This window comes from Pediculus humanus, genomic scaffold (assembly GCF_000006295.1).
Source record: "Pediculus humanus corporis 1103172108278 genomic scaffold, whole genome shotgun sequence".
In the NCBI taxonomy this organism is placed as follows: domain Eukaryota; kingdom Metazoa; phylum Arthropoda; class Insecta; order Psocodea; family Pediculidae; genus Pediculus; species Pediculus humanus.
The window spans coordinates 290,554-296,986 of NW_002987847.1; positions in this window are offsets into that span (position 1 = coordinate 290,554).

A 6,433-nucleotide genomic window follows, 5' to 3' on the forward strand; every position below is an offset into this window, starting at 1 on the left:
TTTAAATTAATAAATAAATGAAAGAAAAGAAAGAAAAGAAAGGAAAAAGGAAAAAAGGAAAAACAAAACGGAAACGGTTGAAGGGGAATGGAGGGGAGGGAAGAGAGAGGAGAAGGAAGGGGAGGTGAAAGGGGAAGGAAGGGGAGGAGAGAGAGGAGAGGATGATGACGACAAGAAGATGAATCTTTAGTCTTGATGCAACAGGTGTATGAATTTTTAAAGGGTAGAAAGAAAAAAAAAGAAAAAAAAATTTTTTTTTTTTTTTTATAAAGTTGGTAACGCCGTTTATTCGTCGTTTAATCGAAATTAATAATAATAATAATTTTTTTTCGAAAATTAAATTTTATTTTTTCTATAAATATATAAATAAAAATTTTCGATTAATCATTAAAAAAATTCACTTTTCATTTCGAAAAAAATTATCGAGGGTAAATATAAAATTATTTAAAACGCCATTTTCCGTTTCCGTTTCCGCTTTTTTTTTTTTTTTAATTTCGAAATATTCGTTCGTTCTTTTTTTCATCGGCGGGAGGAGGAGGGGGGAGGGGGAGGTTTATTTTATTAATATTATCATCTAATTTCGAAATGAATGAATCCGTATTGTGAAATTGTTTTTTAATATTTTCTCTATGGTTTTTTTTTTTTTTATTTACTCTATGGTTGAAAAGAGAATCGAATGGAAAGAAAGAAAGGAAGTCATGTCAACCGGAAAGAGTTTTTTTTTTTATAAATATTTTAAAAAAAAAGCTATTACACGAAATGAAATAAATGAATTTTTTTCTTAGTCTCGGATTTTATTTAATGAAAATTAAACTCGAACGTCTGTTATTTTGTTGACATTTTGTTCGAGTTAAAAAAAAAAAAAAAAAAAAAGGGAAAAAAAATCCCTCGTTATCCTAACTATTTCCCTGTCTTTTCCTCCCCTCTCACTCTGTCTCGTATCCTATCGTATAGTCCGTAATTTTTTCATTTCTGTCTATTTTTCTCTCTCTCTCTCTCTTCTTTTTCTCGTCTTATCTATTTTTTTTTTTATTTTTTTTTAAATTTTCTCTATACGTGGCAGACTGAAAAATGTTGAAAACAATGAAAATACGTCCCCCTCCTCCCCACCCGAAAAAAAAAAGGAAAAACCGTACGAAATCAAACGGAAAAAGGATTTTCTTGATTTTGTCGTAAAATTTCCCTTCATTTCCGGTTTTTTTTTTTACGTTTATTTTTTTTTTCTTTTCTTTTCTTTTTCTCTTTCTCTTTTTTTCCGTTTTTTGTTGTTTCGATTTTCAATTTTTTTTTTCCTTTCGGAAAATTTTTTGGAGAAAAATCATTTTAAAAACGTCACGACGTACGTTGAAAATGACGTTTTCCCACCCCCTCCCCACTTTCCCCACCCCGTTCTATTTTCTTTTTCTTCTGCTTTTTTTTTTACAATGTCCACAATCATCGTCATCATCATAATCATCATTATTATCATTTTTTTCGTTTTTTTTTTTTTAAATCGTCACGTGGGTTCGTATTTCGTCGATACATAGAATTAAAAGGTCAAAGTTCGATTTTTTTTTTTTTACAAGTATTTATTTTTTATTTATTAAAATGACATGAAAAGTAAATGAAAAAAATACCGACGACGACAATGATAATAATGATAATGATAGCGATGATAATGATGATAATTTTTTGGGGGGATTTTAAAAGAAACGAGGAGGGAAAACATTTTTTTCAAAACCAATTTTTAGAGGGATGTTAATCAAAAAAAAAATGATGATAATAATTATTACCCTAGGAGGTACCTTTTCCACCCCTCCCCTCCCTTCCCGATTCTATCTCCCCCTCTCTTTCTAATCCGCCCCTACCACACAATTCTCTATTTCCTTTTCTCCCCTCAGGGTGCATTTCTCGATAACTTTTCCCGTTTGTTTAGGTTTAATAGGTGGACAAAATCGTTGTCGATAATGATAGTTTTTCTCGGCGGGGGGTGGGGTGGAGGCTATCGGAAGTGATAAGAAATCGGAGAAGGTTTAGTTAGGTACGATGATAAGAAAAATTAAATTTCGAGTAATAAAGTTTAAATTTTTATATAGCAGACTAAAAATCTTTATTATTATTATTATTATTATTATTATTTTCGGTAGGAAATGACACGAATTAAATTAAATTTTTTTTTGTTCGTTTGTAATTTCGATGACGTTCTAGAACATTTTTTTTTTTTTTTTGCAACGTCGCACACAAACTATAAAATATCTCACGGAAACTGGGATTAAATGCTAAACGTTAAAAAAAAAAAATTATTTTTTTTTTATTGAGTCATAAATTGATTTTTTAAATTTCCATTTTTTTTTTCTCTCTTACGAATGTTTTTATGCGATTAAAATAATAATAATAATAATAATAATAATAATCATTAAAATTTTATTTATTTATTATCTCGCATTCATTTTTTTTTAATCGTAAATTTTTCATGTTGGCAACACTGTATAATTATTATAAAAACGATACGAATGGAGGGTAACGGTGACGACGACGACGATGTTTTGTTTTGTTTTTTTTTTTTTTTTTTACGGTGGGTGGGTTGGTAGTATTGATGAAACGTTAAAGTGTATGAAAGTAAACTCGAAGAACTTCCGTTTCCGGTTTTTCCCGTATTTTTTAATTTTTTTTTTTTTTTTTTTTAATTAACGAATTGAATGAGTGAAAAAGAAAAATTCACTCGAAACGTAATTAACGAATTTTTTTTTTTTTTTATAAGTGATCTTCAAAGTTGCTTCTGATATGTTTAAAAAAAAAAATTTTTTTTTTTTTAAAAACATATATATATATATGTATAATAATATCCACTTTAACTTTTCTAGAACATTCTAGTAGAATTTTCCAGGTTTTTTTTTTAAAAGGAAAAAGTTTCAAGTGGTCGTTTTTTTGAACCTATTGTCGTAGAAAACAAACTTGACAATAATCTCTTAATTATAATTTTTTATTTTTCAGTGTTTTAAAAAAAAAAAAAAAAGAGAGGGAAAAAAACGTCATTTCCGGTTCTGTAGTTTTTTTTTGTTTCCGGTTTTGTACTTTTCTTTTTTCACAAATTCATTTCGAACTCATTTCCGTTTGATTTTTTTTTTTTGTTTTTCTCCTAAACCACACTCGCACACTTTTTTTTTCTTTATTATTTTCTATCTCTCTCTTTCTCTCTCTCTCTCTCTCTCTTTGTCTCTCTCACTTTAAAGTCCTCTTAGTGTTTTTGTCTCTCTGTCTCTCTTTCTCTCTCACTCTTTGAAGTCTACATAAAGTCTTCCTAGTGTCTCTTTCTCTTTCTCACCCTTTAAAATCCTCTCAGTGTTTCTCTCTTTATCTCTCTCTCTCTCTTTCTCTGTCTATTTTTTCAATCCGCCCGTTCAAATTTTGGTTCGCACAACGGAAACCAATTTTCCAAATTTAAAACAAAAAAAAAAAAAAAACCGCTAAAATAAATCTACGTCACAAACAATTCTAATTTCTTCTCCACCTTCAATTACACGCCACGTAATTACTTATACGAGGTGGTTGAATGATGTGGTGGTCGGTCGTTCGGGGGGGGGTTGATGGTAGTGGTGGTGGCGGTGGCGGTGGCGGCGGTAGGCAGTTAACCTTTTTGGTCGATTGCAAATCAATGCAACAACGGAGCAGTAGAACAAAAAAAACCTTTGCAATTATTTTCCCTCATTGTTTTCCACCCCCACTTTCCCCTCCTCCCTCTCTCTCCCTCGTACTAACTACTACTAATTTTCTCTTTCCTTTTTTATTTTTTTCCTATTAACTCCGAAATTTGGGTTCGAATAAAAAAACCTTTTTTTTCGTCGGGGGAGGGGTGGGAAAGAGAGAGAAAAACCAATTTAAAGTCTGAGTGATTAATGACTAAGGGATGATTGAGTTATCCGAAATGTTTTTTTTTTTTTTTCCTTTTTCTACTATTATTTCTCACCGCCTTGTTCCTCCTCCCCCCTCCCCCCTTCTCCTCCCTGATAAAAATTAAGCACATTAAATTATCTAATTTTTTCCCTCCCTCCCTCTCTCCCTCCTCCTCCCTTTCTCCCACGTTAAATATCAACAACGGTTAATTTTATCGTTGTTTGTTTGTTGTTTTATTTTTTTCAATTAAGTTTCGTGTTTCAAGAAAAAAAAAAACAAAATGGGGATGGGGGGAGGGAGGGAAGACGTGGAAATAGAAAAAACGTGGTAGTAGAAAAAACGAATTTTCTCCTAAGTCTCTTTCTCTCCCTCTTAATCATAACGCGAGCGAGCGCGGGGGTATTTACATATTAATCACGTGTTAAAATATCGTTGCGATATGACGTCATCATCACAAAAACATTTTCATTTTGTTAAATATGACGTCACGAACGTATTTATCGATAAGAACGCGCACGCAACGTAAAAAAAAAAAAGGAAATGATAAAAAGGATTATTTTCTTCTTCCGGTTCGAACCGCGAACCGTCTTTTATTAAAGTTTATTAATTTTTAAACCGACGTTTAATTAAATAAAAAATGAAAAAACGTTATTTTTGCCGCCATTTTGTTTTTAATAATATTTAAACTGTTACGTTTTCCCGCCACCTCTCCCTCCCTCCCCCTTCCTTCCTTCCCCCCACTTTTTTTTTTCTTTCTGTCAAAAAAATTTTTTTTTTTTTTTTTTTTTTTTGTTTTGTTTGCACAACTTTATTAATAAAAAGTGCGGGGAGGGGAAGGAGGGAAAAAAAGTTTTCGGAAAATAAATAAACATACGGGGGAGTGAAAAAAATTGTTTGCGTTTGTTTTTTGTTTGTTTGTTTGTTTGTTTGTTTCGTAATATGATACGTAGAACAACAAGAGGAAATTAAAATAAAAATTCAAGTTTGAAAAATTTTCTTTTTAGAAAAAAAAAACTTTTTGTTACTTCCGGTTAAAAATCAATCTATAATATAAAATGATAATTTTTTTATTTAATGTAAAAAAAATCGGGGGGTGGGGGGTGAGAGTGAGAGAGAGGGGGAGGGAACCGGAAAGGGAAAAATGCCTGTTTTTCTGTTTTATTTTCTTTTCTCTCAAGCGAATTTTTTTTTTTTTTTTTCATTTTCGACATTTCTCTCTCCCCCTCTTTCTCTCTCTTTCGTGGGGAGAACGAGCGGGGGGATGGGAATGGGGATGGGGGGTAAGGAAAGCAAAAAACCTTTTTAATTTATAATTAACTTTAAGAGATTGTTTAAATAACAAAACAATGCAAAAAAAAAAAATAAAAATTCCTGATGGAATGATCGAGAGTTAGCTATATAGAAACCATTTTGTTTTTTTCTTCTTTCATCCCCTCCACCTTCTTCCCCACCACCACCACCACCTCCTCCTTCTTTCTCCCCCTTCTCCCTCTCTTCTCTTGTACTCTACGGAATTTTCCTCGAGTAGTTATTTTTTTTTTTTTTTTCATTTATTGTTTTTTTATTCTTCATGTTTTTTTTCCATCCTCCTCCTCCCCCTCCCCCCTCCTCCTCGCGATTTCGTTTTCGTTTTTTAGCTAACAGGCAGGAGAGTTCGTGTAATTAATAAAATAAAATACAAAAAAATTTTTTTTTTATAATTTTAATTTAGGTTTCGAAAACGTACAAGTAAAAAACAGAAAAACGGTTCGAACGCGAGCGGGCGTTCGTTTGAGAAACAAAAAAAAAATTTTTTTTTTAAATTCCTTTCGGGCATTTTATTTATTTATTTTCATTAGAAAAATTTTTAAAATCTTTTGTTGTTATGTTATCATTATTATTATTTGTTGTTGTTGTTGTTGTTGAAATATTTGCCGAAGGTTTTTTTTTGGCGGGAAACGGAAGAGGACAAAAAGAGAGAGAATGAAAAAGAGAAAAGCGCGGTTCTATATTTTTTTAATTAAAAAAAAAATCGTTTTTCCACCGCCTTCTTTATTTCCTTCGTCGAAACAGATTCGAATTTCCATCGTTTGTTTTGATCCATTTGGCGGTGATTTGTTAAAACCAACGTTTGAGAACAAAATGAAAAAAAAAAAAAAAGCAGAAGAAAATTCGTTAAACTTTGAGTTAGTTAACAAACTGTCATTTTAAGATTAGATTTCATAGAGTATATAAAAGATGATCGTTTGTCGTATTTCCCTTTAGGAAATATCATCGTGAAATTTTTTTTAAAAATTTAACGTGGATATAGACGATGATAGTTTTTCTATGCGTGCGTAATTTTTTTTTTTTTTTGTCTTCTTCCACGTTTTTTTTCTTATTTTTTTATAAAAAAAAAAAAAATTTTTTATTTAATTTTGTTTTTCCCGTCGTTCCTTCTTTCTCTCTTCCGTCGTTTGTTTTTCATCATCATTACTCTTATTATTATCATCATTATTATTATTATTATCATCATCATCATTATTATTATTATTATTATTAGTTTTGTTTTGTTTTAAAACTTTTTATTTTATTTTTTGTT